The 26,684-nt window shown below is 37.8% G+C and overlaps 1 protein-coding gene across 5 annotated transcripts in view; it reads right to left on the bottom strand.

The window, feature by feature from the left end:
• Positions 1–26,684, bottom strand: part of il1rapl1a (interleukin 1 receptor accessory protein-like 1a) — a 99,656-nt gene that overhangs the window by 66,414 nt on the left and 6,558 nt on the right. For 3 of the 5 annotated variants that reach the window (XR_009272935.1, XM_058788010.1, XM_058788013.1), the window contains exon 1: positions 6,969–7,319. The exons of 1 other annotated variant lie outside the window; for it this stretch is intronic. The gene's annotated coding sequence lies outside the window, so the exon portion shown is untranslated. Of the gene's footprint in view, positions 1–6,968; positions 7,320–15,257; positions 15,340–26,684 lie in introns of those variants that run through there. One more of the 5 variants, XM_058788011.1, reaches the window with a different exon arrangement.

Here is a 26,684-nt window from a genome sequence, read left to right on the forward strand (position 1 = left end):
TTTCTCATTTAATTCTTGCCAAATTATCCGAGCCTTGTCATTCATATTAATACTATAGCTCTGTATTATTATTGTATATGTGAACAATTGTCTTATTAGTCTGGGTCTTATTTTCCCTAACACATTTTAAGAAACATCTAAGATGAAATTTAAGATTAAATGAAAAATAACTGAAAACTCCATTAAGTTTGAAGAGTTATAAAAAACTGCTTCTGAATAGTAACATTTTATGGTCATAAAGCCTCATTTGAATTTACCTCATGTGAATACAATGAAATTGAAGAGAGAAAAGAAGACTCAATAACTTCTGTGAACATTTAGGGTATCATTAAGGGAAAAACCTCACAAAGACAAAAAGTCCAATAATGTCTAGCAGTACACAGCATTATCAATACCATTACTCAGCAAATACTGCAATACTCCAGTGTCCCAACCAACCTAATTCCAAAAAAACCTATAACAGCATGTTACATTTTTAATAGGCGTGTAAATCGGATGGTTCGTCACGATACGATATCGATTCTCATACCCAGCGATACGATATTTGCGATACCTCAAAAAATTCTACGATACCATTACGATTCGATTCGATACAGGAGTGTATCGATCGATTTTTCGATATTATGATATTATATACCTATTTTAAACAACCATCTACATTTTTATTAACTCACAAATGCAACCATTTATCAGAAATTTTCACATCTTGTACCTCAATTGGGACATTTCACAACAAAAAAATAGGCCTATACATTTTTTTTTATTTTTATAATAAGGAAAATAAACAATTGGAAAAACAATTCTGGCTGCTATGGGCTCAGTGCTAATTTCTACAGATAACCAAATTACAAGCAGCAATAGCAGAAAATAAATAAGTTCAATAAACAGTGCTTTTCAGGTTTTTCTGCTCAGTCTAAAATACATTTTCAGGTATGCTACAGAAATGTAAGACTGCATAGTCTTCACAGTATAAATTAAATATAGATTAATCATTTTTGATGTTACAATGGTTATTTAGTCAGGAGCAGTGAGCACTTGTATTTTTCTTTGAAAGCGTTTTCTTTCACTTTAAGAACGAAAGCACGGATTTAATACAGGCTACTGATATACATGCGACTGTGTTTACTAGGTGTAGACGCAGCTGTCTGTGTGCGTGCGCAGAAAACTTCCCACACAGCGCTCGACTGTTCCGCAAACAATCCCGAGCGTTTTTTATGCTCGCCTTGTGCCTTCGGAGAGTCCTTATATCGAGTCCTGATACGTGAGTTTGAACGAGAATGCACGCGTTGGTGGTAATGCACAGACGGACATTATGTGAAAATGTGGACAGTACCAAAATAAAGGTGCCTAATTAATTATACTATAGATATAGATATTTTACGCGTGGCATTGATGCATCGTATCGTCAGACATTGTAACGATGCATCGATCCATATCGATAAATCGTTACACCCCTAATTTTTAACACCCCTAACTTCCAGTTAAATCCTAGCAATACCCTCTGCCCGTGTTTTGAAGTAGGTATCAAAGTACAGCAATAATTTCAGCTCCAGAAGGACATACTGGAATCTCACAGCCAAAAGGTCTGACATGTTCATATTCTTTGGCTAATTTTAATGAACACTGTGGTTGAGCTAATGCGTTTAGTTTGTCATGTGAAACAATTGCTTCCTTCAAAAGTTCAAAAATCACTGCAATTATAGCTATCACTAGGCTATTTAAAGACTGTAATTGATTCATTAAAAAATGATTATATACTGTGTAGTCTGAGACCACATCGGAAATCTTTTTTAAACAAAAAATGAATGATAAATATTTAAGAGGTCTAGGTCACCACTGAGCAAATGTGAATGTGAATATCTGTGTACAAAAGGTAAAAATGTTCTTGCATTTAAGCACAAGATGTTCTTTGGAATATTCTCGAATCATGCTGATCATCAGCTTTTTTTCTTGTGGAGTTCATGTCAGCTCAAGTGCTGCTGTCATTAAAGGAGAACAAACCAAATACTGAGACATTCTGCATGTCATTAATTTTCCAATTAAATTTTCCCCTCAAAATGCTATTCTACTATAATTTGAAGTGAAAAGTACTGCATTGAATTTTCGCTAGTGGTCTGACTGAGAACCCCACTGTACAGTGTGTTTAAATCTGTCTTTTTCCCTGTGTTTTCCTCTGGGAAATTAGTATTCTAGCTCACTTCAAATCTTCATCCTGACCAATGCTTTCAGAATTACTGTGATTGTCATTATGGGACTACTTTTCTAACCGATGTCTAGGTTCCTGACGTAGTTTCGCTAATGTAAATGACTGCACCATCTCATTTACAAGGAGAGGGCTGAAAATTGAAGCAGATTCCCAATTCCATCAAAGGTTGTCTGCCCAAGAATCCATTGCGTTTGTCATGAGCTTATACTCCAAGGTTAAACGGTGAAAGAGAATCAAAATGAGGCTTCTCTCAAACTGCGGCCACTATAAGCCAAATGAATAAAATCAAGAAACTTTGAGGCCATGAACAGAGATCAGGTGTTGAATTTTACCATCTGCCTGAAATCAATAATGAATAAATGACCGAACTTTGGTGTTTCAGAAACATTCAGAGCAGTGTTATGAGTAAAATCAGTCTAGGAAGACTAAAACTATAAAAACGGAAAACTCTAGTTGCACTGCAAACGCCCTGTTATATACGAGACTAAATTGGGTCTACACAAACACACACTCATACAGATTCACACACTGCAGGTTTCAGTACTATTCGGTGAGAATCAGTGAGGATTCTGACAGTTTGACAGTCTTAAGGGAGAGAGAAAGTGACAGTAATAGAGAAGGAGAGAGCTAGAGAAAAAAAAACAAGGAAAGATTGCATGTCAGACTTCATCAGCAACAGGAAAACCAACAGTAAATGAGTTTACGTGCATGCATCAATGCAACTCGACTTGCATATTCTACCCACACAAATATACGAATAAATTAACTCATTGCATTTATTTATTTGCGTGCATGTGTTGTTTGTACGTCCTTCAAACTGAAATTCCCTACGTGTTATGAAAATATGGGATGCTAGATCTCTGTTGCGTGACGCTTCACCTCACCACAGGTGCACTCCAAACATAAAACGCACCATCAAGGTCAGGAAACCACGGTGGACTTCCCCAAAAGACCAACAACTTCTCACCAACCCAAATCAATGAATTATCTTCTCTTATTACTAATCGATCACTATTCTTTCGAGACCCAGTCAATCAGCTTGGACCGCAGGTCACAACCATCACCAGGAGCTGACAAGAGCCCTCAACCCAACGGATTCCAATAGTAGCCATCAAACGTTGGCACAAGACAATAGAGAATGAGCTTATTGTTTCAATCATCTAGCAATCCACCTGAGCATCCTCTTCTCGCTTCCTGACTCGCTGTACTTGACTTTAATGGCCTGAGAGCTCAAACTGTTTTATAATGAGGGCTTTCCCACAGCACACTCTCCTCATTATGCACACAAACACACACATACACACAGATAGCGACAAGCTTCTTATTGATATTGTGCCCAGTAAAGTGGTCCCTAAGAAACCGGGAGGGGTCTCATGAGTGTGTTTTATTCGCCCGGAAAACAATACAACTATATTTCATACATGTAAACACTCAGGAAACTTCCACAGTTAACCCCATCCAAGATTTTGAGCCATTTAACAGCAACAACTGACTCTGCGACATGCACAAATTCCACTCAAATTCAAAAGCGCAACAGACTCAGAACTCCACTGCAATACGGAGTCCAATTTGAATGTGGATTCTGCGACGCAGGCCTTAAATTACACTTGCATGCTTTTATCAGAATTCCAGAGACGTGACTTTTAGCTTCCCACAGATCAGGGGCATCAGTCATAGCGGTTTTGTCATTTTAGTGATACGGGAGTTGACCTGCTGATATATCAAGCTAGAGAAGGTTCTGACAGATGTGTTGTAGTTCATTGAAAAAAGGAGCTGTTCTTTCAGCACCACTCACAGTCAAATAGCCACATCACATCAAAGTGCATTTTAACATGTATTGGTTCTTGTGCAGATTCTACTTCACAGATTTTATCGACAAGTGGCTAACCGATGCCCCTGGCCATTCAGTAAAGCCCATGACAGAACATGCCTTGTTTATTAATAGGCCATCCAAACGCTGCCGGTAATGGCATGCGCTATAGCCAGATCTCTTTGGAAACTTAAGTAGGGAAGTGTGTGTGGGTCCATCTTCAAACTCACCTTAGGCAATAGGAGCCCCACCATGGGACTCGATGCATTCTTTATAACTGCACACACAACGACACAATAAACCCAGGCTGTGCCCCATACCACATTCAAACCTGAGTGACAGTCCCTTTAAGAGGAGTCAATGGCGCTGTCAGAGACAATTTTCGCCAACGTTTCATCTGTGTATTCTAGGCACACATTTGAGGGAATAAGCTAAAGTAATCATTAGCATTAGGAGATTGGCTTGTTTATACTGATAATGCATCAAATGGAGGAAGTCTATGCGTTCGGATGAGAATTTTTGCAGGTGGCACGAGGTAAAAGAGGGCAATGTGAATTTATGAATCTGCATCCATGACGAGCGTAATCCTCATGCCTTGGGTGTGTTCTCACATGAGCCTTGGATTGTAACAGCAACACTAGGCTAGCCAAAAGGCTTTTCACGCTACGCTTAACTGGGTTAAGGCCAATTTTAACCCTGGGTTAAGCAACTTTCACACTTATTTCGAAATAGTGTTAGTAAGGCTTTTAACCCTGGGTTATGAAGCCCTGCTTTAGGCTTTGCAGTGCTAACATTTAATGAACTGGTATGCAGTGAGAAATGATGTTGTGCTGAAATATTACAGTGAGTTGTTTAGCAACAGAGAACCAATTATAAAAAGAACAGATCTTACCTCATTAAATATTCATGAGCTTTGTATGTTGCATAAACTTTCATGCTATGTTTAGTCTCCAGAGGGGAAACTGAGGGGGAAATATAGAACCGCAACACAAATGTATTAACCGGTGATCATAAGAAAGTATTTAAGTATTGTTTTGCTGTATGCTTTATAAGGCTTTAAACAACCAGAATGGATCTGCATGGCGACATTTACACTACACGCACTGTAGTTGTCCAATCAATGCTACTAACCTCATAAATATGCAAATAACTACGTCGACTCATCGTTTAAAAACGTACAGTGAAATAACCCAGTTTAACGTTTAGCCAATATTAGGAATGACCCTGGGTTCACAATTTCAAGCATGGAAAGCCCAATAATGCGATATTAAAATGCTCCGGTAAATTGTTTAATAACATAAGTCAACCAATCATAAACTAAGCAATCGCCTTCCTCATGAAATATTAATGAAACATAAACTTGCACACACTTAATTTTAGCGTCTGAGGGGAAAAATGTTGAAAATATTTAAAAGGTTGTGCAGTGACTGCACAAAAGTGAGGAAGAGACCGGTTTTTTTACAACACTGGTCCGAAAAGTCCATACATGACAGGACGCGTGCAGTATTTGTCCAATCAATGTTACTGACCTCATAAATATGCAAATAAGAACGATAACCCGCTGTTCACAAAATGTGAAGAGTGAAATTTCGTAACCTGAGACTAATGACTAACCCAAGGCAGTGAACAGGCAGTGGGAAACAGTGAACAAGATAACCCAGGAGGGATTCAGTTAACCCTGGAATAAAAATGACCCTGGGTTTACAATTTCAAGTGTGAAAAGCCCACGAGAGGTCTAATGTGTACCAGCCGGTGTCGGCACAGTTTCTCCTGCGCACTCTCTCTCGCTCACTCTCTTGCAGACTGTGATCAGACGCCACTGCAGTGTGTGTGTGAGAGAGAGTGAGTGTGTGTGTGTGTGTGCGTGTGTTCTGTCCGTACCATCGCAGGAGGGTGCAATACTCCCGCAAACACCGCCTTTAAACAAGCCATCTCAAACGCTGCCTCACATCACGTCGCGTTTTCTAAATTTATTTGGAGTCAAACAAAACCAAAACGAGATTATATATAACAGTGGTTTGCCAATAGATCGCACAACTGGAATAAAATGTTAAATCCTTCGTTTTGTCAGTAATAAAAACACCACGATTAAGACCTTGTCTTGTTTTTGCGCGTATGCAAAGTCCGCGGCTCTCACTGAGATCTTAACTGATTCCCACCTGAAATGCTGCTTTTAGGTGTGGGTAAATCCGAAGAACAAATGTACGTGTTATATTGTACCATGAATTGAAAAAAAAAAAAACTATAGATATTTGCGTACTTGTAGAACCATTAAGACGTTTCTATATCGTGCCATTATTTTTTTTTATGTCAGTGAAGCATATGTTCGCCCTCATATCGAATGTTTTACTTATTAGTTTGTTTAAAATTCTCATAAATATCAATGAAGATTCTTATTGGAGTCGCATTACTGTAATACAGTAGCCTAATGAGAAACATCCTGCCCAGACACCTTGATTTTGAAAAATATGTAGCATATAAGTAGGACAGCAAAAGACCACACTTTACTTTTATATAATTAGCCTACATCTATAGCAATATATAATAATGTTTTCGCATTAATAATATTAAGGGGGTTTGAATAGTCGTGAAATAGTCATGAAAATAATGTCACAAAACAATCAGATCTTACTGATACAAAATATCTGGCTCATTGTCTTCTTTCACAAAACATAATTGCCTATTTATTTTATTAAATTTAGGTGAAATTTGATCCGGACATGTTGTTGACAGGTCTCACGCTGCAATTCTGCCTTGATGAAAATGAGTTGTCATTATTTAAGCATCAAACTACACATTTACACGATTTCGATATTGTGTAAAGGTTAGAGTACATAGGCATCTTCACGAGCCGAAGCAAATCAACTCGCCGCCCCCGCATCACCATGAAACCTCTCCAAAAACACACACTTCAAACTTCGCATGGGTAACTAAAACAGAGCGCGAGCTTACCGTCAGCCCACGTCCAAAAATTGATCCGCGGTCAGTCAATAAGACACTTGGAAACGGAATGAACGCGCATCACGATGAATGAGGAATCTGTCCAAATCATCCATCCGAACAGAAAAATTGATCAGCTGATAGTTTATTCCAATACAGACGCTGCCTTAAGGAGAATTCAAAGGATTTCCAGGGGTCTCTATGACTTTAGGACATCATAATGCATTAAGAACTCAAAGCTGCTGAAGAAGGACCCATGGCTTGACCGTGCGCCCTCGTCCAGCGGACAGTCGGTCGCTCCTGCGCATTCCGTGGCGCGCCGTGCGCTCGTCGGTCAGAGGGATGATTTGAGATGTCTCAGGTATCCGGCAGCTAGAGCTCCTGTGGGGGTTTCCTCTTCAAGACGGGCTGTGTGCGCTCGCTGCTGTGGGAGAACTCTCCGTGGTCCTAAAGTCCGCCCCAAAAGCCAAGCCTGCGTGCGCGCGCGCGTAAATACTGTGGTGGGCTGCATGTATTTAGGCACATCTTCAGTTAAAGGAATAGCTCACCCCCCAAAAATAAACATTCTGTCATCATTTACTCACCCTCACGTCGCTCCAGAACTTTACTTTCTTTCTTCTGCAAAAGGCAGAATGGTTATTGCTTTTTTTCCCCCTCATACAATTAAAGCATGTGACTATATGTGACCAGTCGATTTCAGGCGCCAAAAAGCAACTGAAGTGAAATTACAGTTTTGTGCTAAGAAGATTTATTCTGTAATTCACTGAAAATCTTACACCTTCTAAATGTCATTAAAGGAATATTTCACCCAAAATGAAAATTCAAGGCCATCCAAGTAATCATCAAGTCTCCAGTCCATCGATTAACATCTTGTGGAGTGAAAAGCTGAGTGTCTGTAATAAATCTATCATTGAGACATTTTAAACTCAAAACCTTGCTTCCAGCTAAATATGAGTGGTCTATCCCTAATATTGCTTTCTTGAGGAGTGAAACATATATGGATCAAGCACAGTTTACAAGAAAAAACAGTCCAAAACAAATATGTCAGAGGATTTTGATGTGAAAGGAAAACATGGACTTTTTCACTGGAGAAAATGTTATCATGAATTATTGACTCATATTTTGGCCAGAAGCGACATTTCAAGTTAATGGCAGTTTAATTACAAACACGCAGCTTCACAAGATATTAACTGATGGACTGGACTTGTGTGCTTTAAAGTGGATTAGCTGTTTGGACTCTCAATTTGATGGCACCCATTCACTGCAGATCGGTCAGCAAGTGAGGTAATGCTGCATTTCTCCAAATCTGTTCTTCTAAAGAAACAAACTCATCTACATCTCGGATGGCCTGAGGCTGAGCACATTTTCATTTAGTATTCCTTTAAAGCAATACTGTGGTTAAGCTGGACCTCATGGAAAGGGAATACTGTAATTATGCTAATGTGATTATGCTTATAATTAGAGTAACCATAATCACAGTAAAATGTGCAGTACACAAGCATGTTTATGCTTTAATTGCATTTATTCCACCATGTACTAGTGTTGCAGTTTTTCACTCATGAACAGGTTTGAAATCATAGCAGAATAGAAAAAACCACATGGCCGCCAGCAACTGAGAATGCTGTCCAAGGCCATGTGATCAGGGGGCCCCACTTGGGTCCTTTATGGTATAGCCTACTCATCTGGCCTAAGGAAAAGGGGTCCACTAATAAAAATGTTGCCTGAAGCCCTGTGAATTTCAGTGACAGCTATGAGAAGCCACTCTTTTGGGGACAACAATAAAAAGTTTATTTTTACAGCTTTATGTGACATGGACATGTGTTTTACCGATGGTAAGAAAACACTAAAAATGAAGACATGGGATATATGTAGGGTAAAAAAACACTAAATAAAAGAATCCCTTCCAAATACAAAGGATTCTGCAACTGAAGCAGGCAAATAATAAATAGCTGCAACAAACAGACCTACTATTTTTTTACATTTTTAAATGAACATTTTGTGTTTTGGGTAGGGGTAAATGGCATTGAAGATGTAGACATGTACTCTTTTTTTTTTTTTTTTTGCTCTCTGATTACATTGGTGTACATGTAAACATAGCCACTGGTCATATCTGAATGCACGTGAATGCAAATGAGATTTGACAGCTACTGCAGAAGGAAAGCTGTTCGGTGAATAACAAATTCAATTTCAGTCTGAAAAGTTATTGCATGACTTCTGAAAACTTCGGTTGATAAAAAGATATATAAAATCAATTGATAAAAGATACATAAAAGTATGTGTGTGTGTGTGTGTATATATATATATATATATATATATATATATATATATATATTATTTTTAATAATATATATATAATAATATATATATTTGTTTGTTTTGTTTTGTTTTTACATATTAACAATGACCATATACATGTATGGCACAAGCTGTCAAAAAAAGAGAAAAAGTAGAGTAGAAAATGGTACATTATAACAATAAATCTACATTAAATAAATCATCATTTATTTACAACTGACTCAAATCACATCATTGCATTTTAACCAGCAAACCAGGACATTATGGAACAATTATTTTTATGTTCCAAGAAGAATGAAAGTCAGGTTTGGAACAACAGGAAGGTGAGTGAATGACGACAAAATAATTTTTAGGTGAACTATTTCTTTAAACTTATAGAGAGTGTGCGTATGTGTGTGCATTTTATCCACGCGTTCTGAAAAGAGACAGCCTTGAGACCCAGGTGTGTGCACTGGTGTGTATGTATGTGCGTGTGTGTGTGTGTGTGAGTGGGAGAGAGAGAGGGAGAGAGTCTTTTCCAAAACACTTTGCTGTCCTGTCCAGGGTGAGTCTCTCGCTCTGTGAGTTGCATAACAATGAGGAGGTTCACAGCAGAAGAAAAGCCCACTCAGAACACAAACACACACAAACACACACTCTTTCTCTGGTTTTGCCTGTTTCTTTACCTCTCTCTCCCTCTCTCATCCATAAAACCACACACATTTCGCTCTGTATATTCCTCCTGCCCAAGGGAGAGTGTTCTCTCCTGCAGTTACTGTCCACGTGTTTTTATAACTTCCAGTATCTGCTGCCCACTCCGCTGATGTCATACAGCTCAATCTCTTGTAAGGCCGATTCTGAACTGCACATCTACAGTAATCTCTCTCCACACACTGCACTCGAAAACCTGGATCCAGAGACTGGAAACTTACACCGTTTCGCTTTGAGTCTGGTCGACCATGAAACACAAATGCAAAAGGTTTCAATAATTCCCCCCTAATAGCCTAATAGTAAATAGCCTAATCTTTTGTTATCCTCGCAGCACGTCAGTTATGTGGTAATTACTGCGGGGCAAATTAATTGTAATTTTAATTTAATAATTTAATAAAAGTAACTTAATAATAGGCCTAATAAAAATAAGAATGTAACAGGCATATACCTCTTAATAGTGCCAATAATTTATGTTTTTGACAATATCTCTAGCTATCGTCGATACAAGATCATCGTCTTTCGACGCACCCCAGCATGGGGAGGTTATTGCGGGGCATACAGCACTGTATGCATACAGTACAGTTGCCTATTACGTCGTTTGGGCTGTCTTGTTGAGCGTAGCAGTACATTATATTTCAAACATTTTAAGCTCTTTTATTTTCCAAATGTAATAGGATTAGTGCAACGAAATGTTCGGTTTATAATGTGTACCGAACGGTTCAATGCGAATACGTGTATCATTACACACCTAATTAACATATATAAAAGGTGAACAGTGTCATTCACACAAACACTAAACACCATCATGGTAACACACATGAAACTGAAATGATGCAATAAACATTAATTTAACAACATTAGATGCAACATACAGCCCTAATGTACAAAACTGATCAGAAAAAAACTAAGAAGAAACATAGCTATTTAAAAAAACAAAAACAAACAAAAAAAACATCAAATTTGAAATGTAACGCAGGGAATTCTGGGAATGTCAATTTACTGTTATTCACTAAATACATTCTTTTTCTACTTCCAAAAACGGTATACTACCGTACAATTACATGTAATGTCCAATGCAGTTTTTCACTGTACAGGTGCATCTCAATAAATTAGAATGTCGTGGAAAAGTTCATTTATTTCAGTAATTCAACTCAAATTGTGAAACTCGTGTATTAAATAAATTCAATGCACACAGACTGAAGTAATTTAAGTCTTTGGTTCTTTTAATTGTGATGATTTTGGCTCACATCTCAACAAATTAGAATTCTTCATAAGACCAATAAAAAAAAAATATTTTTAGTGAATTGTTGGCCTTCTGGAAAGTATGTTAATTTACTGTATATGTACTCAATACTTGGTAGGGGCTCCTTTTGCTTTAATTACTGCCTCAATTCGGCGTGGCATGGAGGTGATCAGTTTGTGGCACTGCTGAGGTGGTATGGAAGCCCAGGTTTCTTTGGAGGCTGTCCTCCAACAAAAAACGACCCTATAGGTTTATGCAAGCCCTTATTACGACCTATATTTACGTTTTAAAGTTAAGCGCCCTCTAGTGCGCGTAAAAATAATGACAGTCTCGTGTTGCATCTGTCGTCATGAAATGACGTATGACTGTCATTACCAATCAAAATGCGTGTTTATTTAAATGTGTGGACTTTTTACACCGATCTCACAGTATTCGTACATATTTTACTAGGTGGCTAATTCGTATGAATGACCACACCTAACCCTACCCCTAAACTATAATGCAGATAAAAGAGTACAAAACATTAATATGAAAATGTCTTGTTGCCGATAGGGGCGCAATTGTAGTATACGCTCTGATGGGTCGTATTTCAGGGATTTGTTCAAACGACCTATACGGGCGTATTGGTTGGAGGACAGGTTGTTTCTTTGACAGTGGCCTTCAGCTCATCTGCATTTTTTGGTCTCTTGTTTCTCATTTTCCTCTTGACAATACCCCATAGATTCTCTATAGGGTTCAGGTCTGGTGAGTTTGCTGGCCAGTCAAGCACACCAACACCATGGTCATTTAACCAACTTTTGGTGCTTTTGGCAGTGTGGGCAGGTGCCAAATCCTGCTGGAAAATTAAATCAACATCTTCAAAAAGCTGGTCAGCAGAAGGAAACATGAAGTGCTCCAAAATTTCTTGGTAAACGGGTGCAGTGACTTTGGTTTTCAAAAAACACAATGTACCAACACCAGCAGATGACATTGCACGCCAAATCATCACAGACTGTGGAAACTTAACACTGGACTTCAAGCTACTTGGGCTATGAGCTTCTCCACCCTTCCTCCAGACTCTAGGACCTTGGTTTCCAAATGAAATACAAAACTTGCTCTCATCTGAAAAGAGGACTTTGGACCACTGGGCAACAGTCCAGTTCTTCTTCTCCTTAGCCCAGGTAAGACGCCTCTGACGTTGTCTGTGGTTCAGGAGTGGATTAATAAGAGGAATACGACAACTGTAGCCAAATTCCTTGACACGTCTGTGTGTGGTGGCTCTTGATGCCTTGACCCCAGCCTCAGTCCATTCCTTGTGAAGTTCACCCAAATTCTTGAATTGATTTTGCTTGACAATCCTCATAAGGCTGCGGTTCTCTCGGGTTAGTTGTGCATCTTTTTCTTCCACACTTTTTCCTTCCAGCTTCTTATTATTCCTTACAGCTTCTTATTAACAGCTTCTTTGGCAATGAATGTTTGTGGCTTACCCTCCTTGTGAAGGGTGTCAATGATTGTCTTCTGGACAACTGTCAGATCAGCAGTCTTCCACATGATTGTGTAGCCTAGTGACCCAAACTGAGAGACCATTTTGAAGGCTCAGGAAATCTTTGCAGGTGTTTTGAGTTGATTAGCTGATTGGCATGTCACCATATTCTAATTTGTTGAGATTTGTTTTTGTCAAAATCATCACAATTAAAAGAACCAAAGACTTAAACTACTTCAGTGCATTGAATTTATTTAATACACGAGTTTCACAATCTGAGTTGAATTACTGAAATAAATGAACTTTTCCACGACATTCTAATTTATTGAGATGCACCTGTAGTAGGGGAACTTACCGTTAACCATTTAACAGGTTTTTACTGTAGCATTTTTACAGTCTTTTACCATTAAATTCACGGTCATTTTTTACAGTGTTGTTACAAAATCCAATACAGTAGCCTGAAAAAGTATTTTAAACCTGATTTTTACATACTGTATAAAAATATTTTAATCTGCAAACATAGTGCTAGATATTTTCTCTGAATTTTTTGAAGGATTTTACAATTACTTTTAACCAGCAGTTTCAAAATCATTTTAGTGGATGTTTAAACAACCTCCCTGTGATTAAATGACTCTCTAAATTATGTTAAAAACATACACTGTAGCATACGTTAGAATAAACAACAAAAAGGTCTCTTTCCATGGCCTTGTAGTTAGTCCGCTGATCTGTTTATCTGTCTGCCTCTTTGTGTTTCCATCTGTCTGTCATAGTGTCTGGGTCTAATATAATTTTAACGGAAATTAGAACGGAAAGGAAAATGTCACAAGAGGTTTTAGAAGCTATTTTAAGCCTTCCCCCAACAGAGAGTATTCATTTTTCATACAGTAGGTGATTTTTTCAGGACTCTTAAAAGGTCTTTTGTCATTTCATCAGGTTTGTAGTTGAATAAATGCAGGAAGTGAAGAGGTAAGGACAGACACAATGCAGAACAGGTTCAAATAGCATAAATGAGAACATGTCTGCAATATCTTCAATGTTTTGCAGTGGAAGATTTTTTAAAGAAAGAAAAAAAAATACAAGACAAAAATAACAAAAATCTATAGGAAAACAAAATTGAATAGCAACATTCCTGTGCCACTGTACAACCAACTGGAATTGCATAAATAATGATTGTTTTCAAACAGGTTTCAAAACAGTCATCTGTCATTGGTCAGCAAACAGATAGTCCCTCCCACAAACTTATGCCATTTAGGGAAATCATAGGAATTGGATACTTATATTTGTTTCTGCATAATAAGCCGAGATAAAAGATTCATATGCTGGGATAGACATAAGAATAAAATTAAAACAAAACATTATAAATTAAGATAAAACACTATTACTATATGTAAATCCTGTAACTGCATAGAAGATGATTTTATGACTTCAATAAAAATATTAGCCTTATTAGTTCAAATGACCTTTAAGCTGATAGGTGCACAACCTAATGTTGTTGAACGTGTATTATTTTAGTGTCATTGATATACATCTATACTATAATATTTTTATATTTTCTGTTTTCACTTTAATTATACTTAGTTTTAATAATTTTGTTGTTTGTAATTTTTTAGTTTTTGTTTTGTCTACATATAGTATTTATTAATTTTTATATACTACTTTTAGTTTATTCATTTATTTAATTATTTTTTTATTATTATTATTTTTATGCTATTTTATTTCCACAATTTAATCTAAACTAAACTAAAAAAAAAAACGTTGCTGCAGCAAGTAGCTGAAATATGTAAATTAAATATGTAAAATGCTTTTTATATTTTATTTTATTTCAGTAATAATGTTTATTTTATGTTTATTTTATTTTAAGTGGCATTTTTTATGGTCTGTGCTGAAACTCACAACAGAGGAAGAATTGTGTGGTTTTTGTTACTATTTCAAATGCTATAACTATATCCAAACACATAATGTGACTGAAAATCGACTGAAGGTACAGCATAGTAGCAGATTTCAGCACTAAAATACACTCTCAGGAAAAAAGATACAAAAGCTGACGCTGGGCTGGTACCCTTTCAAAAGACCCCTAAGGGGTGCATATTAGCACCTTAAATGTACATATTAGTGCCTAAATGGTACATGTTAGTATCTTTTGAAAGGATACAACACCAGTGACAGATTTGCATGTTTTGATTTGATAATGTTTGACTGGTGCCAATCACTTTAATGCAATTGTGCTCATGTTTGTCCATGGGGATAAGATACAGTGAACACCATAATGAAATTTGACATTTAAATGTGATTTCGACCCTGATGCTCAACACATAAGTTACACCCAAGGAGGTCTAAATACCTGGAGAGCACGATAGCATTCCCATTCATCTCAATAGCAGATGCTCAGCTGGAGTATTCAGCCTCTGAAATACACAACCTGCAACCTGCCATCTTTGCTCTCAGGCACTCAGTTCCTAAGAAACATATTTTGAGCTGCTACAATTATGTGACATTTTTTACTCAAACCTGGATTTAAATAACCACATTTATTTCTGAGATAAATAGACTGCACTTGCTAAATTAAAGGAGTAGTTCTCCCAAAAATGAAAATTTGCAAAAATGTACTCACCCTCAGGCCATCCAAGTATGAGTTTGTTTCTTCATCCGAACAGATTTGGAGAAATTACATCACTTGCTCACCAATGGATCCTCTGCAGTGAATGGGTGCCGTCAGAAGAAGAAGTCAAACAGTTGATAAAAACATAATAATCCACATGATAATCCATACAACTTCAATCACTCCGTCAATTAACATCTTTGGAAGCAAAAAGCTGCAAGTTTGTAATTAACAAATTCATCAAGACATTATTAACTTTAAACTGTTACAAAGGATCCATTGGTGAGCAAGTGATGTAACGCTAAACTTCTTCTTAAAAACAATTTGTTCTGATGAAGGAACAAACTCATCTACATATTGGATGGCCTGAGGGTGAGTTTAGCAAATTTTCAGTTTTGGGTGAACATAGCAAGTTGCATACTGCCATTTGAGACGTTTCTCATTGCATATTGCATACAGTTTCACACAAAACAGTGGTCAGTTTACATCATATACTGTAAAATATGCAGTAAGCAACAGCCTATGTTAGTATTCCATTCTAAAGAGCTATTCTCCTTCTCTGCCCTGTTTACCTGCAACAGTGTGTTTGTGTTTGCAGTGATCAAAGTCACTTTGATGTGTATTACGTGTTCGCACGTGGCTCTCGAAGTGGAATACATGTCATCGTTTGAGTCCATCCCTTCACTGCTGTAATCTGCATTGATTGGCTGAGTCTCAGCGCATCCTACTTTGCATTTCCTTTATTTGTAGTGAAGGAGACTGTTCTCTTCAACCCTGTTTTGAACAGCAAGCTTAATATACAGAGGTTCATATTTTGGGATTTCCTTTAACACATCTTTGTATTCCTCATGTGCAGCTTGCAGTTGAACGGTTTCTCGCCCATATTGTGACTATATTATGTTTTTGCTGACATGACACCCCGCGGGCTTAAAAAAGAAGGAAAAAAAAACAACAGTTCCTAGGCATCTGCAATATTAAAATGTCAGAAAAATGATAAGTCTTAATTAAGAGATAATAATGTATTAATAATTCATAGATTATAGTATCCCTCCTATACACATGCACACACACACACACACATCACAACCCCCGCCGAGAATTAAACACAGAAGAGGAGTAACAAAGGTAATTATCTTATTCTGGTTATGTGGGTTAATAAGGCTTTTTTTTTCTGAAGGCCACAAGATTAATGTGAGTCTATATAAAACCCCTCAGCTCTTGCCAAACTTGAGTTGAGTGTCCGTTGGATTCCAGAACTTTCAGTGTGCCAGGGATAGAACGGCACAGTGTTAATGTAATTATGTGTGTGTCAAAGAAGAGCCTTTTAAAGGAACAGTTCACTTAGTATGGTTAACTACTAAAAAAAAAAAAAAAAAAAAGGATAAAAATGTTTTAAAAAAATTAACACAATCGTTAATTGTAAAAAACATTTAACCAATTATACCATTTCTCAATGCATTCAAAAATTTACACAATTAATCTTTCTGTTAGTTTAGCATGATGAACTATAAAAAATACAATTAAAATGTACAAACTGATTTAAAAAAGTGCATTTAATCATTAATTATAAATAAATCTCAAATGAACACAATTATCATGTCCCCTTACATAAATTCCTTAATGAATTTTTCCTACCATCAGAGCAATCCAAGCTGTATGTTATAATATCAGCATATTTTTGCAAGTCTCACCAAACTATCAGATGGCACAGAAACAGAGAAGCCGCATACATTTTTCTGTTAAAAAAAACAGCTGGAGCAGAACGGAATGGTACTAAACACAAGGGTCTTGAAACACGCTTTTTAAAATTGAACTTGACAATGCAACTTAAAAACACGGCATGAGATGCTGAAAACCATAAGATGCAACACAACGACCAAAACTCTGTGTATACAAAATCTGCATGTATACACAGACCAAAATTTAAGAAATAGCACAGACATAATACTTTCTGTGCGAATAGTCTCTAAATCTACCTCAGACTGACAACTTGATTGCAATGTGGACTGCTGTGAAGTTATGAGAAAATAAAACTATATATTAACTTCACTCATCTGCCTCAACAATGTGCTTGAATCATCTTCTTCTTGGGGCTGCTCTAAACAAATATTGATATAATGTGACTAATTGTAATTAGCATGGCTCAATAATTGGAATAAATGAAATTCAATTGACAAGCCCATTTTTCCATTATTGAAGTTTTAGTCCCTATTTACTTTCATTGTATAGAAAAGATCATTCTGCCAAACATCTGCTTTTGTGTCCCATAGAAGAAAGCGAATGACAAGAAAGAAATGACAAGCTAAATAATGGTAAATGTGGAGAACTAATCTGTCTTCAAAAGTCAAATTAATAGTACAGACAAGACTGATGACTTTTAATGCAAGTAGGCTATGTAATCGTCATAGTTCAAAATTCATAGTTTGGAAATAAGTTTGTGAATGTTTAAACATTGGCCGTCTATATTTTTGATAGTGAATCAATGCAAGAAAAATGAAATCTAAGAAATGTATAGATTTGTTTTGGATTTCTGCAGCATTTACGACTTCTCTGAACATCGCAGATGGTGTTTAGACAGCCGTATGTATGTATAACTACTACTGTGTAGAAAAATGCATGCCGGGTGTCTTAATATTGGCCGCTTAAAGCTGTGCATTTAGAAATGAAGCTGCAAGCTGTGGGATGAGTTTCAGAAGGAGCACTCGGCCTATCGACATCACGGGTAGTTTATTGATTTGAGTCACATTAGTGGACAAAGGATTTGAAGTTTCGACATTTTGGCTTGATGAGTAAATTGACTATGTTTCTTTGCTTTTTCTCCAAGTACACACACACACAAACACACACTGATCAGCTGGTGCAGACTCGCTTGGCTACACTCACAGTCTGTTTTTCTTCCAGATGAGTCTTTACCATCGATGCCCAGTGTGTGCGCTTGTGTGTGCCGCTTTTGGCATGTCCTTTAGTTTAACAGCACTCCTGTGCACAAACCACAGGCTTGGCTCAGTTAGATCGTGGCAGTGGTAGATGACGAGGTTTAACCTCAGTAACTGTATCTGGTTAACAGCAGGGTGACACCAAATGAACAAGCCGTCCTTTCACACTGACACACACTCGCTGACCCAGAACGGAGAGCAGGGAAAGGGTGAGGTAAAAGCCTGGGAAAAAGCCAAGAAAACAGCAGAAGCACAAATCGAATGTGCAGAATATCACATTAATCCAAGCTAGAACACTCTGACAGCGGCATTTTGCATGAAGCATGGGTTACCTAACGCGGGATGTAAGCAGCGAAAGGCCTCCAGGTTTGAGATGAAATATGGACCGGTGCATCACAGGGATCTAATTTCGATTGTCACATCCTCAAGGTACTAATGAATGCCGACTCTGTCGTTGCTCTCTTACGAGCGCTGTCATAGCAATCCATAAAAACGATACATTATGCGTTTCAGTCGGGGGAAGATAAGTGTAACACTCGACTGTTGCATCCTCAGAATCGGCATAAAAAGCCAATATGGAAAGGTGAGCTATTTTAAAATCAGCATTACAAGAAATCTCTCAGGAAAAGAGTGGAATCAATCACTCAACAATCCATAATACTACCTGCCCCGATGACACACGGCATTTATACCTACACAAGTACTGCTGACAAGAAATATACAGAGGGAAACCAAACACAAATGGCCAAATGTATGTGGACAGTTGCTGCTAATTAACTATTAACAGCTAAGCAGCAACTCTAGCGAGGATGAATCTCAATGCTACGGCATACAGCGACATCTGAAGAGGAGATTGGCAGAAGGCCTTGTGTAAATAACTCCTTTGGATATTATTATGAGAAAATTGTAAGTTTAGAGTATAACCCCAACCCTCACAAATTTTTTTTATTTTTTATATTAAATAAGCTATTAAATAAACTAAACAAAAAATGATCTGCAAGTTACACCAGTTTCACAAGAGCTGTATTTTCATTATGACCATTCTGACCGATTGAAATCCTGATGCAATATTGTCTAAACACAGCAAAGTGCCTCTCAAACCAGCTAAAACAGTTTGTAGAATATCTGATTAACGACTAGGCAGGAGATAATATATATATAATGTGTGGGGGGCGGGGGCTGGTTGTAGTCCTGAGGGAGTGTATTTGTAAGTGGGGCTAGTTGATTATATTAGCATCTATCTACACTACACTTGAGCTTAGCTCTAATGTAGAACATATGGAACATTTATAATAAGCACTTCACACAGAAAGAGAGGAGAGAGGGAGGGGGAGAGACAAACCATAGAGACTCCTAATGGGGTCCTGCTTTCAACCACTTAATAAAAATAGGCAGACGCTAGTTAGATTTTATCATTTCATTTTTTCAATTCTCATACAGTCCAAAACTATATAACTCTCATACATTTGGCTGAACAGACCTCTTCCTGTAGAGCTTTTCTTGTATTAAACAGCCAAACCACATGTGGGGAAATCTAGTCAGATTATTGCAAATATGCTTGTCAAATATAATGATATCATAACTTTCACAAATGAAACCCAGTTGTAAAAAGTGGTAATTTCATGTTCCTCAAAAAAAGGCTTTCTAGGGACCTGAAAAACAAATTAGCATGTGTTATAATTCCATAATACAGGTTTTACAGGCTTCCAGTTTCATCTAAGAATAACTTTGTACTGGCCCTACCTTAAATTTTTTAATGATTTAGAATAAACAATTACTTAATTAATTAAATAATCAATTTAATCATATTAATTAAACTCTTTGTCTTTATTAAAACTAGTTAACTTAATGTTACTATATTAACAGTTATATTACTGCTGGTAGCAGTTAAACACTGTTGGATTGCTTTTTTTGGCTCTGAGGTTTAGACAATGCTATGCAATGAATTTCTCTATGTATTCTATAAAGGGAACTCATAAAGTTTTTCAGGGACTACCGGTGGAATCCACAGTGTCTGATAATATACAGGCTATAATAAACACACTGGAGGCAAGGGCCCGTCTGCCTCGGAAAACAGGTACCGGAGATAGATGACCCCTCTGATCCATGCCCTTGGTTACGGCTGCATAACTCCTTCCCCGAGCCCAGATTTGGCTCATAACTGGCATCCAGACTTATTCAGAAAGTTCATTGGCCACATTTCATTCAGAAACATTAAAACCGTCACTCTGTCAATAAAGCAAAGGAGGAAGGTTGCTATAGTTACTCTTTTGTCAAAGTATGCCACTCTTGCTGCTATCAAAGATGGAAGTGTATTGTTATTTAACACAAATAAAATCAGTATAAACACACACAAATACATGTAAACAGATAAACACACACCTATCGATTCATGTTTCTATTTTTTTGACGGAACTAAGGGTTCACAGCTGCCTATATCATCCCTCAAACAGACTTTTTGCAGTACAAATAAGGCCATTGTTAGCCTTTCTGGATTTCAAAGCGCACAAATAGCTTTCTAGTGGGAGCACTTCTCTTGTGCATAGTCAATATATGCAGCGAGATGGATGTTGAAATTGCCGTGTCATTTCACTCTTTGGGTGGCTGCATTTGTGTCTGGGCCATTGTAAGGACCCGAGACCTTGAACAGCAGCCTGGATAAGAGGAGGTGAACAGGTGAAAAATGTGCCTGTCCGCACACACTCAATCCTGCCTACACTCTCGGCACTGTGGGGCATAAATACGCTTCGAAAGCAATCAACCTTCACTTTAAACAACCGTAACAACAGTATGACTAATAGCAGTGCTAATGATAAGACGAAAAAGAAAGCGAGAGGGCAAGTAAAGAATTTTTTGTGTGCTTTTCTCTATCTTTATCTATCTCTCCAGTCCTGGCTCAGTGATTTGCCACCATATGGCCTGGCTCATGTACTTGAATATGTGAATGCTAAAACAATGAATTCAACAGCTGCTCCAAAGAAAAACAGATCCTGAAGAGGAAAACAACAGGAAGATAACTGCACAAACACCGCAGATCGCAGACTTAAATCTAGCAAATAAAGCCTATGTTCAAAATGAAATACTTGCATACTTATAATACGTACTGTGCATTATGCTGGCATAAATATTTCAGACATTAATATGCGACACTGTTGTCACATGTCGTTGCTATGTGGCATATTTTTTTGTTAACAACTGGTTAATTGAATTTTCTTCAGGGAACATTAGTATAAAACAAAAAGCAGCTTTACAAATTTAGAACCCATCCCACCCTCTGGTAGACTTAAAATAAATAAATAAATAAACAAATAAAAATAAATTAATTAATATGAATAGATAAATAACAATAAAATCATTTTTACAAAGATTAAAAAAAAAAAAGAAAAGATGACAACATTAAAAGCTGAATACCATGAATTTACAGTTTTCACATTAGATCCATGTATACGAGAAGTTGAGAGTTCCATCGAGATGATGTCCAACAAATACACAGTCCAGGTTCGTCAGTCCATTGTGTGAGGAGGATTCCAATGGTTGACCAGCAATTGTTTTGCTGCTGTGAGAGCAGCTAACAGTAAACTTCTTTGTTGGACGGACAAGATAAAGTCCTTGAGTCATTCATGAAAAAATGCCGTGGAGTCAAACATATCTCAGTACCCAACAAATATGATAGGGTCCAAAAAGGTGCCAGAGAGAGAGGCACTCCCAAAAAAATGAAAAACGTGCTTAAAACTCCTTGGGAGCAGAGATTACACTTAGGAGAAGACGACAGATTCATAAAAACGTTTCATTGGAGTCAAGTAAACCCTATGCAGCAATTTCCAATGAATCGTTTGTTGATTAGGGTTTTAGAAGACAATTTAAACATACCCCATACCTGATCCGAAAATAAAACTTGCACATCCTCATTAAGATCCTTAGCCCAAACAGTTGTAATAGATAAAGGTTTGTATGAATGCTCAAGAAGAAAGAGATAGATGACTGAAGCAGAGGAGGAGATTCCTCAGAAGGAAGGATTAGTTTGTAAAGGGTGAACAGGCAGTTGAGAGATCCAAGGCACCCCATACACCCGTAGGGTCGATCTAATGCACAAATACATAAAGAAGGAGGTGCCTGGCAGATTATATTGAGTTTTGAGATTCTGGAAGGATTTTAAACCACTATCATCATAGATATCTCCCAGAGTGTTTACTTTATTATGAGTCTATTGCGGACAACGAAATGGAGTACTGCCTGACAAAAGATTATTATTGTGGAAAATAGGCGAATGCCTATGCCATATTGTAACTAGTTGTGAACGTCTTTCAACATCCCTCCATGTGGAGAGGAGGTGAGTTACAATGGGACCAAACCGAGATTTACACTGCCTAAGCGGAACCCCCGAAAAAACAAGATGCTTCAATTTATACGGATAAACAATAGATATATGTGGCATATTTCATTCAGCAAAAAATATTAGCTATAATAATATTAGTGCCAATTTTATTTGTAATTTTTTAACATTACACTGTTAAAAATACTTTAAAACATGCTTCTTTTTTTTTAATTCAGTCAACTCAAAATTTGAATCTGTGCTGTTATTCAGGCTTTGTCCTCAGTCTGAGAGCTCCAGTTCATCTTGGTTTCTTTTATTCCTCCAGCATTCATTGCTTGTTTGGACATTTTTTCCCCACTCCTATTTATTCTGTTTGGAATGAAAAGTGTCAAAAAAATCAGGGTTGATTTGTCATGGAGAAGGAAGGTCGAGCACGCAGCAATGTGAGGTACAATATTTTGGCATCTGAGTATACCATGTATACAGAAAATGTGCCTAGTGTGCAGTATATGTACTGCGTTCTGCAATATAGTTTAAAAAGTGTGGTAATACCATTCTGAACATATCTGAGAAAAAAAAAAACTACTGCAGGCTCACTGGAAAAACTTGCCTGTGGCGACAGTTCTGCAAAACAATTTTCTGCAATTTCCAGCTGAAATTTAGTGGCAGTAAAACATTTACAATTCTATTCCTGTTCAGACAGATTATGATTACAAAAGCAGATGACTGATTAATAAAGACATTAAAGTCATTAATGTTTTTTGTGTGGTTCCTTGCACAATACATTATGACATCAAAACTATTTTACCATAGTTAAAGGCACAATATGCAAGATTTTCGTAATAAAATATCCAAAAACTACTTGCATATTGTGATATATTTCATGCAGTTGTGTACTTACTTTATCCCAAAAGTTCCCAAGGATTTGTAAATCCATAGAAATACCAATATGGGCTGCATCCAAAAACTTAGGCAGCTGACTTGCTGCTTCGCTGCCTTATGAGGCAATGACTTTTCAGGCAGCGTTTTCGCAAAAAGGCACCTCACGAAACTGATTTCAGACAGGCTTCTGAGACAGCGTAACGGTTTAATAATCTACAACAAAATAGAATGAGTTTTGGTGATAATTAAAAAAAAATATTTAATTAATGTAATACTAATTTCTCGCTAAAAATAACATCAAAAGTGCAAAAAGTTAATCAGAAATATACATTTACACACAAACTAACCACCAAATGCAACTTTCAGACGCCATCTTTATTTTTTAGCTCAACCGTCATGGAATGGATATCAAAGGCAGCGAAGGATACATCTTGCTGCCTTCAAAAATCGATCAGATGAAGGTATCTCATGAGACAGGAAGTGAAGCTAACTTTGGATTCGGACGTGCCTTGATTATGGAGTGAAAACAGTATCAAAACCTCCTACAAATGCACACGAGAGATCCACACGCGTGCACACGAATCCACAAATGCACGCCAGAGATCCATACACACAGCGATCCATACACACACACGAATCCACACATGCGCGCCAGAGATCCATACACACAGCGATCCACACACACGCGCACGAGAGATCCACATACGTACACATACGAATCCACACATGCGCGCGAGAGATCCATACACACACACACACACAAATCCACACATGAGTGCGAGAAATCCATACACACAGCGATCCACACACACGCACGCGAGAGATCCATACACACACATACGAATCCACACATGCGTGCGAGAGATCCATACACACACACACACACACACGAATCCACACATGCGCGCAAGAGATCCATACACACAGCGATCCACCCACACACACACACACACACGCACATGAATCCACAAATGTACGCAAAATCCACACAGGGCAATCCAGACAAAGGCAATATGTGCATTGCTTCTTTGCTCACAGTATACACAACAAATACAAGGTAGTTGTTATCACGCTGATATATGCTCACAGTGGATTGCTGTGTGTATGGATCTCTCGCGTGCATGTGTGGATTCGTGTGTGTATGTGTGTGTGTATGGATCTCTCGCGCGCATGTGTGGATTCGTATGTGTGTGAATGGATCTCTCGCGCGCATGTGTGGATTGCTGTGTCTATGGATCTCTGGCGCACATGTATGGATTCGTGTGTGTGTGTGTGTATGGATGGATCTCGCGCGCGTGTGTGGATCGCTGTGTGTATGGATCTCTCGCGGCGCATTCGTGGATTCGTGTGTGTGGATCGCCATATGTATGGATCTCTCGCGCGCATGTGTGGATTCGTGTGTGTGTATGGATCTCTCACGCGCATGTGTGGATTCGTGTGTGTGGATCGCCGTATGTATGGATCTCTCGCGCGCATGTGTGGATTCGTGTGTGTGTATGGATCTCTCGCGCGCATGTGTGGATTCGTGTGTGTGTGTATGGATCTCTCGCGCGCATGTGTGGATTCGTGTGTGTGTGTTTGTGGATCGCCGTGTGTATGGATCTCCTGCGCGTGCATTTGTGGATTTGTGTACGCGCATGTTGATCTCTCGCGTGCATTGTGGATTCGTGTGCGCGCATGTGGATCTCTCGTGTGCATTTGTAGGAGGTTTTGATACTGTTTTCACTCCATACTTGATGCCTGCCTACCTTGGAATGTTTCCTCCGAAGGCAGCATTTTTTCAGTTTTCGGGTGCAGCCATTAAATAATGACTCGTCCCTGGTCATTGTTGCCTATCAATGACGTAATATCAGCATATCCCCAGTTTCTGCTTGTAGAAACTATGGCAACACATGGACACAAATGCTACAGTACAGTTAAATTAAATCCATTACAGCTATCGCGAATAAAATGAAAATGAAAAGTGTTGACCATTAAATTATATCTGCTCAATGTTGCGCCATGATTTTTTTTAACGCGATTTTACAGTGTAGCGCATTATAACAATCACGTACGAGTCTGTTGAGCTTATGAATGCAATGGCCAATCAGAGGTGTTCAGATGAGTTTTTTTCTTCACTGCACACCTTCACTGACTCTGAATTCTGCTCTTACGCGAATTCTCTTATCATGAACAATAAAGTGCAGATGTACATATGATGTAAGAGATTCATTCATAAATCCATGTATAGACGGCTTTACTGATTATAAGGGGAGTGCTTAAACTTGCGCTAGACCGAAGTCAGTCATAATGTTCTTTGACAATGTAAATGTTCTTTGCTTGCTTTCTCTGTATAATTTATTTGCTGTTTAAATAACTGTGGAAGAAGGTACAGGTAATAAAAAAATAATTAATTACCTCATCCGTTAACCTTTGTTATTGTTTTGAAAATGCGACCTCTAGCGGTGAAAACGTACATATTGTGCCTTTAAAATAGATAAAATAGGGCTGGGTGGTATATATCGTTACCGCAGAATAAGTATCTATTGTTAGAGATTTTGCTATATGTGACCCTGGATGACAAAACCAGTCTTAAGTGTCAATTTTTGCGAAATTGAGATTTATACATCATCTGAAAGCTGAATAAATAATCTTTCCATTGATGTGTGGTTTGTTAGGGTAGGACAATATTTGGCCGAGATACAACTATTTGAAAATCTGAAATCTGAGGGTGCAAAAAAATCTAAATATTGAGAAAATCGCCTTTAAAGTTGTCCAAATGAAGCTCCAAGCAATGCATATTACTAATCAAAAATTAAGTTTTGATACATTTACGGTAAGAAATTTACAAAATATCTTCATGGAACTTGATCTTTACTTAATATCCTTATGATTTTTGGCATAAAAGAAAAATGGATAATTTTGACCCATACAATGTATTTTTGGCTATCGCTACAAATATACCCCAGCGACTTAAGACTGGTTTTGTGGTCCAGGGTCACATATCGTGTATTTCCGCAGTATCTGCGTAACATAGTACTGCCTAAAAGTTACATACACCTTTGAGTGATAAGGAAACATGCATGAATGAGAAAACGAATGGGACGCACTTGATAGAGTTATGAAGTGCAAGTAGCAAAAGAACTCAATGCAGTGCTTGCACTGACTGACACACACACACACACACACACACTCAGAAAGCGCCTCTTTCAGACAGCCTGCAATCACGAATTTGGGACGTGCATGATGTTAAATAAATGTATTAAGTGCAATAAGGAGTGAAAAACAATTCAGTTAAACACTGTCAGTTAAGTATAGGGAAAAGTT

Source organism: Onychostoma macrolepis, chromosome 09 (assembly GCF_012432095.1).
Source record: "Onychostoma macrolepis isolate SWU-2019 chromosome 09, ASM1243209v1, whole genome shotgun sequence".
In the NCBI taxonomy this organism is placed as follows: domain Eukaryota; kingdom Metazoa; phylum Chordata; class Actinopteri; order Cypriniformes; family Cyprinidae; genus Onychostoma; species Onychostoma macrolepis.